Below are 12,660 nucleotides of genomic sequence, written 5' to 3' on the forward strand. Positions count from 1 at the left end.
GCATACTACCCTATAGGCACAGGGCAGTTTGGTGAGTGAGGAAGACGCCCACAAGGACGTGCTCGTACCAACAGAGGCAGCACCACAGCATCTTGTTTACTGGGGGCAAATAGGCAGAGGGAAGGGAATGGCCTGGAACTGCTCAGCCTCTTTTACAGTGCCTGAAAAACAGAAGTGCACAGAGCAATAGCACATGGAGACTCATGGCGAGACCTCTGAAGGGCTCTCAGCAGACCTTTCCGAAGTCCTGCAGAGATGCCCTGTCCCGTGTGCTTGTGTGGCAGTCTGGAGTGTGTATGCAGAGGAATATACATTGGTTTGTACAATCACCTGGGTTTGAACAGCATTTTTTCTGCAGGATGTGTCTGGCCGTGACTATGCGTGTATTTATTTGTTGGCACCTAGTGCTGAAATGAAGTCACACTGACTTTTACCTTCCAGAAATGAGATGGGCATCTTTCCCAAGATCTTTCCCAAGGTCTTCTGCTTTCCCATCAAGCCTGCAACGGTGATGGGCTTTCTCTGGCTGGCAGGCTGCTGCCTGTGCTGTGCTGGTAACCCTGTGTGTCTGAGGGGTGGCTTAGGGAAAGGAATCTGCAGCCGTTTCCATGTCTTTGAAGGTGTTTCTGGCTTTGGGAGTGTGTGCTGACGGCGAGGCCTGTTTCCCCTTATTTTTTGTGCATCTCTTTGCTCAGTGTGTGGTGGTTTCCTGTCATAACTTGTGGGGCTACCTTGCAGCCTTCCTACCTATCCCTTCCTTTTTTTGCTTTGACCACAGAGAGCTTTGTGAGCATAAGTTCCTGTCTGCCCACACGCATGCCCTTGAAAAACAATCTGATGGGTGAGAGTTTATTGTAGCAATACCCCCTGGATTCCAGGCAAACTTAAGGACTCTCATTTCATACTTTGTCCAGGGAAACATGTATGAAGGTTTCTTTTGCCCTGCAGACCTGTAACAGTAAATTCTGTTGATCCTGGTACATCCTCTAAAAACCTCTGAGGATGCATGTTATAGCTTCCAGAAAGAGAAATGACAGAGTCAAATCAATGTAATGCTGTACCTTACCTGACTTTGGGAATAAATTGGAAGCAGGAAAGGAGGATGGGAGTGGCTTAGTAACCATCCTGGAGGGACAAAGGTTCAGGTAGCTCAGTGGTTGCTGACTTGCTATATTGGACTTTTACCATCAAGGGAAAGATCTCTGTAGGGCTTGGGACACCACCAGGGTGAATGGGGTTGTAGGGCTTTACGTCAGAGAGCTCTGTTTGAGACCTGCTGTAACAAAAATTCACATGAACTGATTGATTTTACACACATGAAGAGTCCTTTCCAAAAAAAAAAAAAAAAACAAAACAAAAAACCAACATTTTTTTTCCTTTCAAAAGCAGTGGAAACACTCAAGTTTGTAAGTCTTTGCCAGAGAAAGACTTAGAAACTTATGCAGTTTATGTTGTCCACAGTTGCCTACATGAGATGATTAATTTTTCTAATGTAACATGACTGAGAGGGGAGAGAATATCCTGAGGAGCTTTGCTGTGTGCATGGAAATATTTTAGCTTCTGTCTTTTAAAAGCAAACAAACAAAAAATTAAATTAAAAAGAAACATCTAAGTTTGGAAGTAAGAAAGGATTTTCCTGCGAAATAACCTCAGACTGAGAATGTTTTAACATATGCTACAGAACACCATCTGTTGAAAATTGGTGCCTGTTTAGTTTTATGTGTTGGAAGTTTATCTCTTATGCAAAGACAAACAGTAGAAAAAGAGCATCTTTATTCTTTTGCAGAGAGTTGGATTGAACGATGTCTCAATGAAAGTGAAAACAAACGCTACTCCAGTCACACCTCTCTGGGGAATGTTTCTAACGATGAAAGTAAGTAACTTGTCCTTCATTTAAAATAAATTACTGTGAAAGTGTCCATGTTCCCCTTGTACATGTTGCTACTTCTCAGTGATATTTTTTAGTGCTCCGTAGTTTGAATAGTCTAGTCATTTGACATAGGCAATTTTTTTTTTTTTCTTTCTGGAGCGTTTGGTTTTTTGCATTATTTAAAAGGAAGTACTATTATCTATTAATTAAAACAACCAGAAGAAGTTGTGTATCACTGAATAAAGGTCGGATGACCTCTAACATGTACTATTAATATTAGCTAATGTGTGAAACGATCTGTTTTGCTTTTCCTGGTGATCACCATGCATTTGGAATACAGGAAAAAATTGTACTGTTCTTCAGTACTACTATATCAAATCATACATAGAAAAAACTTTCTTTTAAGAATTAAACAAATCATTGAATTTTTAAAAATCATACTAAAATAATGATAATAATTATAAATCTAGCTCATTTTAAAATAGTTATTTTTTTATTCTCTCTTCTAGCTATGGTAATTTTAGATTTTGATTTTAACAACAGCATGGAATTAAAAAAGGAACCAAATATCCTAAAATAATCTAATTGTTTATTTTAAAAATGTAAGTCAATTTTAGTTTACCATTTAACTTGCCTTATTTATGCCATTTCAACTTAGTTTGCCTAAAGCAAAACACTCTTCATGATTTCTTCTGTGTGTCACATTAGTTCACATTGCAGAATAGTAATGCAAACTGAATTCTTTAATTTAAAAAGACTGACATTTTTATAACATTCAAGCAAGCAAGTTTAGAAAATGTATTTTTAGATGACTTCTTAATTGCTGAATGTCTCTTTTACATTTTTTGCATTTTAAGACAATTCATTTATTTTGATGTCACAGTAAAATTACATGCCTTGCAGCAATCTGTTTTAGTAGATCACGGGATCTGCTGTGCTGGAGCCCTACTCTTGTTTGTCCATGGTTCTTTTTTGAGGCTATGTCTATTCTGAAGGAGAAAGGAGGTGTTAGAAGCATGGTATTAACTCATTACTCCCAAGCTGAAGATGGTGGATAAGAATCCTAAAAGAGAGGAAAGAAAACTTAGTCAGCTTTGCATTTTTGGGGTTTTAAAAACCCAGGATTTAGAAATTAGTTTCTCTTTAAAAATTAAATTTTAGTAAATTGTGGTGGAAAACAAAAAGGATTCCCTTATTAATATACATTTACAAGAATCTGTGGCACTTACAAAGTTCTTTTAATTATGATGCAACTGTGAAAGTGATGGGAAGAATCAATAATGAGTGAGTTGTGACTTCAGACTCTTAATAGGGTCAGAATTCAGGATTCAACTCTATTGACTATAGTGAGATTTTCCTTAGTCTCACAGGCCAAGGCACTATTGTCATGGTAATTGTTTAGCACCACTGGATAGATTAAAAAAAAACCTGTAATGTCATGATTATAAGTCTCCCTCTGTTCTAGATCTGTTACCCCAAATATGCTGTCACCAGAATAGAGGTAGTTTGTTATATGTGCTTTCATTTTACATCTGAACATGAGAAAACTTCCACATACCTAGAGACAGTAAGGAGGGGACCTGCATGGATCAGCAAGAGCAGGTGTTTCAGACACTGACACTGTCAAGGTTGGATGGTTGTTCATTCAGTTTTCTGCTACTGGAATTAAGGGACAAGCAATCATTATGAAAGACATCAAAGTTTGAACTGATAAAACAAACTGATAAAAAAATACATTTATCCTGCAATTTCTGTGCAGAAGCCATTGTCACAGTGCACAATGGAAACCCAGGTGAGAGTTGGTATCATTTAGCTTCCTTAAGAGCCAGTTCTTCCAGGTGCTTCCTTTGCACTGATACCAGCATTTCTGAAGTGCAGATAGGACAACTAATTCATCTGAAAAGTCATCCTTGGTTTAGGGGGCAAGGGTGAAGAGGAAGGTATAGGAAAGAAAAACAAGCCACTTGCCCAGCAGCTAGAAGACCAATAATCTATGAAACACGGAACAAAACGAAAAAGTTTAACCTTATAAATCATTCTGGTATGTCCTCCTTTCTTGCCCTTGAGTTCTTTATAATATTTCTATAAAAGTGCCCACACACCAAACAAGGTTTCCAAGCCATCTAGTTATACGTTTGCAAACAGCGGGAGGCAAAATATTTTGTGTAACCCTATTTGAATTCTTTGGAATGGTGGTCAAATTGTTTTAGTCAGCTGAGCTCCAGTTTTCATCTGTTGCCAAAAGAAGGCGTCATCCCTCTTCCCCCTGGCTACTCATTTTGTCCTTTAATACATTAGGTAGCTGCTGGCTGAATTCTACCAGAGAAAATGTGGCTTTGCTGTTGGGGTTTTGTTTTTTCTTTCCCTTACATCCAACAAAAACTATGAAGATTTACTCTGTGAACTGATAATGTTCTTACACAGTATCAGGTTTGCTCTTGTGACTGTTTTTTCCTGTATGTTCACAGCCATAGGGTTTTAGGACTGGAGTAGCAGTGTTGTTGATCTCCTTTTCTAATAGCTGGAGCATGAGGCTGAACTTCAGGCTACAGGGGTCCTTTGCCATCTTCTGCTCTCATCCAGACACCTACAGGCTTCTTCAATCTGCATTCCACTGTGAGGAAAAGCAATGACACAGCTGTGGATTCCTCACATCTTGCAGCTTCTCAGGGCGCTTCTCTTGGAACCCTTTTTTAATTTCAGTTTCCATTTTTTTAAGCATTTTTCCTTCCACCACTTCCATGCTCTGTGGATTAGCCCAAAGATCCAAACAGAAAGGGAATTGCAGAACCTCGTATCTAATAACTAAAAAAATCCAACACGTTTTCTGTGTACTGTGCATTGAGCCAGATTCTCCAAATTGAAATGTGTCTGGAAGAATACAATTCAAGGATTATGAAAGTTTCACCTTCAGTTCCCTGGGGAAGGAGCAATGATACTACACGATGAAGTGGAAGGGTTGGTTGTCCAAATTTTTTTTCATATTTAGAAGTGAGAATGTGTAGATGGTTCATTTGAGATAAAAGAAAAGATTCAGACTACTTTTTGTGCTTCAAAAGAAGTGTTCAAAGTCCATGCTCAGACTGGCTGAAATGGAAGATTCATCCAATAGTTTGTTTTCTTTGAACTAAACCTCTTATTCTTCCACTGAAAAATATTTTTAAAATAGCTTCTTGATTTGGTTGAAATTTTCCTTGGGGAAAATTCTTTCCTTTTTCAGTCATACCTACTGAACAAGAACTACGGTCCTATGGTTCTCAGAGGATTTTAAAATGTCCCATTATTGGAGAAGATGCTAACTAGTCTGAATCTTATTTATGGATACATGTAAGTAAGAGAGAAGACTATATTCTGGTAGCTTTGAAATAAAATTTTGAAAGGAGAAAGCTTATAGCAAAGAAATTTCCATGGAGTTTGGGAAGAAAAACCGGTATCTCTGGGATCCAAAAAATACTATTTTCCTAGTACACAGATTAGCTGATTTTTAAAATCTATTTGAAGGCCTCTTCTGTGCTTAGAGTTTTACTTGCAACTGTCTAAGCTATTATTTGCTTTAAGCTTGGTATGAGTACCAGGTTTCCTACCTAACCAGGTACCTCTCCTTGGAATCCTTGTAGTCTTCTTACTGTCAGTGGTGTGAACACAATAGATCTGTTCCTTGCAGATGGATTTCTTCCTGAGGTGCTGTGCTGCTGCCACAGGAGCAGGGCTCTTCCTTGTGACTCCAGGGCCTTTTGCAATTTGTCACAAAAGAATTGCCAGCTCTGTTCTTTGATAATGACTTGGAGCAAGACTTTTCAGTGTCTTTATTTTCTTTTTTTTTTCTTTTTTTATTATTATTTACAAAATAGATCTGATTTTAAAAGTAAAGAATATTGAATGGTATGAGTTCATTTTAATCTACAGTGTTGTTCTGATGGGAAGTGGTAAAATGACAGGCCAAAAAGTAAAGAAAACCAGCATGCCTTACCTCTTTCATGCTGTACAAATAGTTCTAGGATCAAACCTAAGTCAAGAAGCATACAAAGCATCCTCTGCTCAACTGGGGAGCCACTAAATGCTCTGCTACCAACTAAAACATAAGGAGAAGGGATATTTATTATTTTCTGCTAGTCAGGTATTTGAGATCATATTAAACTATATGAGGCAGAATAAAGTACTTGTATATGTAATACTGAAAGTTTGTATTTTAGGTCAACTCCATTCCTATACTATGTGCAATTCTTTCCATCTATGTCATTAAAAAGTGAAGGTTTTCTGAAAATTAATAATTCTGCTAGCACCTGCTGAAAATGAGAAATATTTTGGCTGACATCTGGTCCACTGGCAGATAACAAACAGTTCTGATTTCTTGTACAGACACTTGATTTTGTTTTGTTGAAATGGGTAATGCTCTGATGGAAAATGGAGGTTAAATTTTTTTTTTTTTAAATAATTTGAAAATCCATCATTCGCCTTCTTGATTTTAAATGACAGTGGAGGATGCTGAAAAGTGTTGAAGAAGAATCCTCAGGAAGCAGACATCCTTGAGGGGCAGGCAGGATTTAAGTTGCAGTTTATGATTTAACTGTTATTTTTTGTTGTTAAAACACAAACACATTCTTACCTGGGAGGAGCTGAGTATGGCTGGCTTGTAGTGTGTCTGAGGGCAGGTTAGGTAAAGCACCTGCTCACAGGTGCTTCCTCAAATTGAGTGAAAAACAGCCAGGGGAGGGATGGAAGGGATATAGATGGTCTGTTATGTAATTTAGTCTGATAGTGCTGCATATCCAGGAAAAAATGCAGTCTAGTTAGTGCAAGGGGAAGGCATCTAATAACAGACTTCTGAATACTAATTGCTTTAAATCAAGAAAGATAATCAAAAGGTTTAATCTGGGAAGGGGAGGAGTGGCAGCTCTTGGTTTCACAGGTAGAAGTTGCTAAGGATTTCTGCACCTTTGTTAGATGAGTGCTTATTTAGATCAGTGGCTTTCTCATGCTGCTGCTACCTTTGGGCATCAGCTTCAGTAGCTGTACCTCGCTGTGGCATCCCCCTTCCTGCAGCAAAGGCCAAATCCCACTGGTGGGTCCCTGCACCCTCTGTTACAGGTCCCTGTTGGCAAGACAAGTGGTTGCCAGCCATAATTTTCATTGCTACAGCAGGGGAACTCCCTGCCCCAGCCAGCACTTGGTCCCCTGCAGACACGGCCATCTCCTCCTCCCCAAGGAAGGTCGGTCAGGCGTGAGCTTAGGGCATCCCTGTTGCTGGTTAAGGGTAAAAAGGACAAAACAATTGAGGTTGTGAGAGGGGTTGGCCCCAACTATTTTATCCACCCCGTGGTTTAAATCTGGGCTGGAGGAGGTGTTTGTCCCACTGCTGGTGAGGCCGGAGGTTGCTGTTGAACCTCAGGGGCCGGCAGCAGCAGCAGCGAGGGCCGCTCAGCATTCAAGGCCTGTGTGATGGAGGTTTGTTGCACGCCGACCATTTGTTTAGGAAAAACAGATGAAAAACACAATTTAAAAGTGATTTGAAATGTGTCTGTTGGTCCTGTGCGCTGAATAAAAGCGGGCCCCTGAAAGGCAGGGAAGGAGTGTGCGGTCCAATAATTAGAGGCCCATTGTCATGCAGATGGAGAAGAGGGGTTGCTCCCAGTGTCTGCTGGTAACTAAATCTGGGTTTTTCTGGCGTTCAGGGGACTGGCCTCGAAGGCTGGAGGATGTTCACTTAACACAATTCCTACATATATAATGGGAGAAGTATTATGGTTCACAGGCTAAAGACAGCGTTTTATCTGCGCCTTGGTTCTTAGGACGGCGCAAGAGGCGTCTTAACTGCATCTGATGTTAAGAGGAGACAGTGTGGCTACCTTCAGATTCAGCATCCTAAAGCCTCACTTAAATAACTTCTGAAAGTTGATTGTATGAAAAAATAAAACTTGCTGCTTGGTGTAGAGGTGCAGTGGTTTATCTCAGTGTTTAGATATCAAAGCCTTTCGTGCTTAACGTTTTAATCAGGGATAAAGTTGTTAAAATAACTCCTCTGGAGTGTGCTTCACAGGCATGCTTTATATGCTTCAGAAATCACAATTTAATAAGAATTAATCTATATGTACTTCTAAATCATTTCAAAAGAACTAATGTAAAAGAGGAACAAGCCAGTATTTTAGGAGTTTTATTTTAATTATCTTTGTCTTTATTCATCCTCTATTAAAATTTTTTTAGGAAGTTGGCAAATCAGAGAGCTACCTTAGAAACCATTAATGAGGAATACTATCAGAAAAATTATCTGAAGATAAATTAAGTATATTGTAGAATGTTTTTAATTTCAGTTTTTCTTGCAAATTTATAAACATCTAATACATATGTTAGGATCACAACCGTGGATGAACCCCATTAGGTTAAATGCCTCATCTAATATCAAACTTGCAAAAGGCAAATGTTCCCTTAAAAAAAACGAAAGTGGGTTGTTTTGGGTTTTTTTTTTTTTGTTCAGACATGCTGCTGGAGGTATGGGAGTTGCTTTTTTTTCATATAAATTTATCCTTTCCAATGTCCTTATTCCTGTTCACTCCTCTACTACTGCTGTCAATGCTGTTCACAAGGGTTATTGCCTTAAGCAGTATCTACAGATGCTAGCTTAAACAACATAATTATTTACATTTCCACAATTTAGCCAATATTTTGAGGAAGCTTTGGCACTTGAGAACACTTTTTTTTGTCAGATAACTCATTACCAGTTCATAAATGCTGGAGGTTTTCCCACTGAAATTACATTGCATTTTTTTGTTTCTTAACAGATGAGGAAAAAGAAAATAATAGAGCATCGAAACCCCACTCAACTCCAGCTACACTGCAATGGTAAGGGGCTTTTTTAAAAAAAATCAAGAAAACCTGTTTTTTCTTACATTTTTTTTCCAGCTGAAGAGAATAGAAGTCTTGGACATGATACAATTCTAAAGATACTTTCACTATATGTTTTCAATCGTCTCATTAGTATCCAGTGCAGCATTTCTTAACAAATGTCTCACTCTTATGGGATTTGTTTGAACATAGGAGACCTCTGATATAATTTAGAAGATCTACTTGGCAGATTCGTTTGCCACCTTGCCAGCTACTGGTTTGTGGTTTGTCATCATTGTTACATTTCTCACAAAAAGAAAACTAGTACTGAGAATTTTTTTCAAGCCTCAGTGTTAGTTTCAGTGTATGAGGAAGCCCACCTTTACTGACTGTTTTATTGATATGAGATTTCTGTAATTTAATGTAAAAGACAACAAAAAGAGGAGTGTTTGACGTTTGATTAATTTGCCAAAATTCCCCTGCAAATTCAGTGAGGGGAAGATATGAAGGGTAATTAGGAATGGAAGAAGAGAAGATGGGGAGAGGAAATTTTCTGGGTTAGTCTAATGTGCTGTGGAAAATGAACAAATGCTGTTCACTGTGATTTACAGCAGTATTTTAGGCTGCATGTTCTGTAAGGTTGCTTATACTTCTGATACCTCTTTCTCTTAGACTTTTTTTCTCTAAGACTTTTTTCTGACATGTTGTCTCTTAGACTTTTGGTGAATTTTCCCTTAATTTTTTTTTTAAATTCTGGTTAACCTTCTTAATATTGCAAGATCAAGCATCTTTCAGGAGGTTCCTTGTATCTGGCAGGACATAGCCCTGAGAAAAACCTTGGAGCATACTTATCTGACAACCCATACTCCTTAGCTATTTTTAAGTCTTTTGAAGAAAAGCCTTCACTTCACTTGTAAGTAGTTATCATAGTTTTCTGGGTGAAAATATGAGGTTATTGGCAAAAAATATGAGGTCTTCAGCAAAACTATTTTCCTGCTTCTGTTAGTCTTTTGGGAGACCTAACTGAAAGAATAATAATTCATTCAGTGAACTTTTTCTATGCCTATTAAATTATGGGATTCTGTGAAATATGCAGATATTTGGATTGTTTCAGCTGTTCTTGCTTTTTAAATTTGATCACTTAAATTTTAGGCTTTAAAAAACTCAAGATCTGTGAGCTGATTTCAAAGAGGTTGCTGCAAGTATTCAGTGTTCTACCTCAATGAATCTTGCAGACATTTCCAGTCTAAATTATATGGGAAATATAAATAAAGGCATTTAGTTCTGAATTATTGCTTCTTTGTACACATTTGTATCACATAAGTACTGGTTTTCAGAAGTTTAAGACAAGTGAATAAAGGGAGTGATTATGGAAAGAAAATATTTAAATAATAGTGAAATATCATATAGATATTTTGTTACTTTCCATGATTCACCCACCCAACTTCAACGCATTTCAAACATGATAACAAAGCAATATCTAGCTAAAATAAAATAACAGCTTACCAGTCCCAAATTCAGAACAATGTTCATTTTGCAGGAGAGCCAGTTGTCTTTTTCACAGGAGCAAATAATGTTAGCAGCCAAGAACTCAGAGTTAATTAGAACATGCCAATGAAACTGTTCCCAACAGAAAACACGCAAATACTGTAAACCATCTTTTGCCAAATACTTTCAAGCTTCCTCGGTCATAGAGGTTAGAAAATCCCTAAACTCTTGGGATATTGAGCCCTGCTGGAATGCAGTGTGCACACTAATGCTCATTCAGCAGTGTTTGCAATAGAATCCTAGAATTTTGATTCTGAAAAGAATCATCTTCCCTTCCCCCTTGCTAAAGGACTGGCTTACTACCTGTCTGTTGAGTTGTGTTTCTTACATGTTTAGGTAGGTCAGACATTCTCCCCTTTTGTATTTTGAAGTATTATAATGTATCTATTATAACTATATTGTTATTATATTTGAATATTTTGAAGCATCTGCGATTTCCTCCATTCAATCTTCTCAATACATGAGACAACAGAAAACAAGTTTTCAAATTTGATTTCTTTATCTGGCAATTAAACAATTGCCTCATTTGTCAATAGACCCAGAGGTAAAGGTTTCCCAGCCTACCAGCTGTACCAGAGAACATTTTTCTGGTGGTTTCCATCCTATACTTTCCATCCTATACTTTCCATCCTATACTTTCCATCCTATACTTTCCATCCTATACTTTCCATCCTATACTTTCCAGCCTATACTTTCCAGCCTATACTTTCCAGCCTATACTTTCCAGCCTATACTTTCCAGCCTATACTTTCCAGCCTATACTTTCCAGCCTATACTTTCCAGCCTATACTTTCCAGCCTATACTTTCCAGCCTATACTTTCCAGCCTATACTTTCCAGCCTATACTTTCCAGCCTATACTTTCCAGCCTATACTTTCCAGCCTATACTTTCCAGCCTATACTTTCCAGCCTATACTTTCCAGCCTATACTTTCCAGCCTATACTTTCCAGCCTATACTTTCCAGCCTATACTTTCCAGCCTATACTTTCCAGCCTATACTTTCCAGCCTATACTTTCCAGCCTATACTTTCCAGCCTATACTTTCCAGCCTATACTTTCCAGCCTATACTTTCCAGCCTATACACTGCATCTCAGAATTTGATATTTCCTGGAGAAACTGTGCTGCTGGATTTGATACAGTAAATAAAATGTTAAGCTCAAAAGTTATGGTCAAATTGCTAAAGTAGCAAGCTTTGTGTGAAGTTGCCACTGTTCTGGGAAGCTGGACACATTAGCATCAGGTTATTTGCACTGCACTAGCATGTAGAAACCCACGAGTTGGTAAACTACTGTGGTCAGCACTGCCCAAATGCTGCCCTGCAGGGCTTCTGTAGGTCTTGCTTAACATGTTTGACAGGCCTGCTTAGGCCTCAGAGCAAGTTTTTGCACAGTCAAAAAAGACAAAAGACTGAATATAGCTTGGGCAAGCATGTGTCCTGCCTTCTTTCAGGAGTCTCTGGGTGGATTCAAGAGGTGGAAGTGATAGGTTAAATTATTGTCCACTTATAATTATTGCCACTGTACCAAACTTGTGTTATTCTGGCAAATGGAGGCACTGCAGTTTTCTGTAGTGTCTGGTGTCTGCCAATTTAAAGGTGGTTATATTTGTACTGGTAGGTGCTACTATCAGGTACAGCTCAATGGAGTGGTGGAGAACGGAAACCAATGTCAGTAGCAAGGAAAAAGAAGAGGAAGAAAGTAGTAGGGAAAATGAAGCAAGATAAAATTAAATTCTAAATTTAAATTCTGTCACATGGCTATGATTTCACCATCAATTTTATTAGTTACTCCTTCTCTGGAGTCTTCCTGTAAAGACTGAACAAAACCAGTCCCATGGGGATCTCTCTCTCCTTAATGCTTATGCCTCTCCAAAGGTGTGAAGTATGTTGAATGTTATAAATGATGAGGAAGAAGAAGTAGCTGAAGATGCCAAGAAACATGCCTGGATGACTGGCAGACTGGCTAAATACCCCTTCCCTGGCAAGAAGAATTATGTTTTTGTTTGGGTTTGTTTTGCTGATAATACAAAATGAAGTGAAAGTCCTGGTAAATATAGCAGGACTGCCAAATAGATCATAACTGGGGAAACTACATGAGCTTGAATTTAACTGTTAAAGCATGAATATGCCAATACCTAGTATCCTATGTTTATTTCATGTTTATTAACTATTGAGCTGTAGCTTGCTAAACACTTGGCTCTAAAATGATCATTGTTATTTCATTGGTGAACTTGTTGACCAAATCATGTGAAACTTTATTTTACTTCGATTTGAGCAGTTTGTGTCTAATTCTCCCTAATTCTCCAAACGTAGATTTGTTCAGAGCACGGACAGCCTCATTCCATACAGTTTGGTATTTTACAGTGCAGGTGCTCTGAATAATAACAGTATTGTGAAACTAAAGTCAACAAAATTATTCTATT

General features: G+C 38.2%; 1 protein-coding gene across 1 annotated transcript in view; it reads left to right on the plus strand.

The window, feature by feature from the left end:
• The first annotated feature begins 1,792 nt into the window (after nt 1-1,792).
• RFX4 (regulatory factor X4) overlaps nt 1,793-12,660 on the plus strand; it is a 76,789-nt gene continuing 65,921 nt past the window's right edge. Inside the window, exons 1-2 of the mRNA XM_071728862.1 lie at nt 1,793-1,873; nt 8,647-8,707. The gene's annotated coding sequence lies outside the window, so the exon portion shown is untranslated. The remainder of the gene's footprint in view (nt 1,874-8,646; nt 8,708-12,660) is intronic.

The sequence above is a fragment of the Heliangelus exortis genome, chromosome 1 (assembly GCF_036169615.1).
Source record: "Heliangelus exortis chromosome 1, bHelExo1.hap1, whole genome shotgun sequence".
In the NCBI taxonomy this organism is placed as follows: domain Eukaryota; kingdom Metazoa; phylum Chordata; class Aves; order Apodiformes; family Trochilidae; genus Heliangelus; species Heliangelus exortis.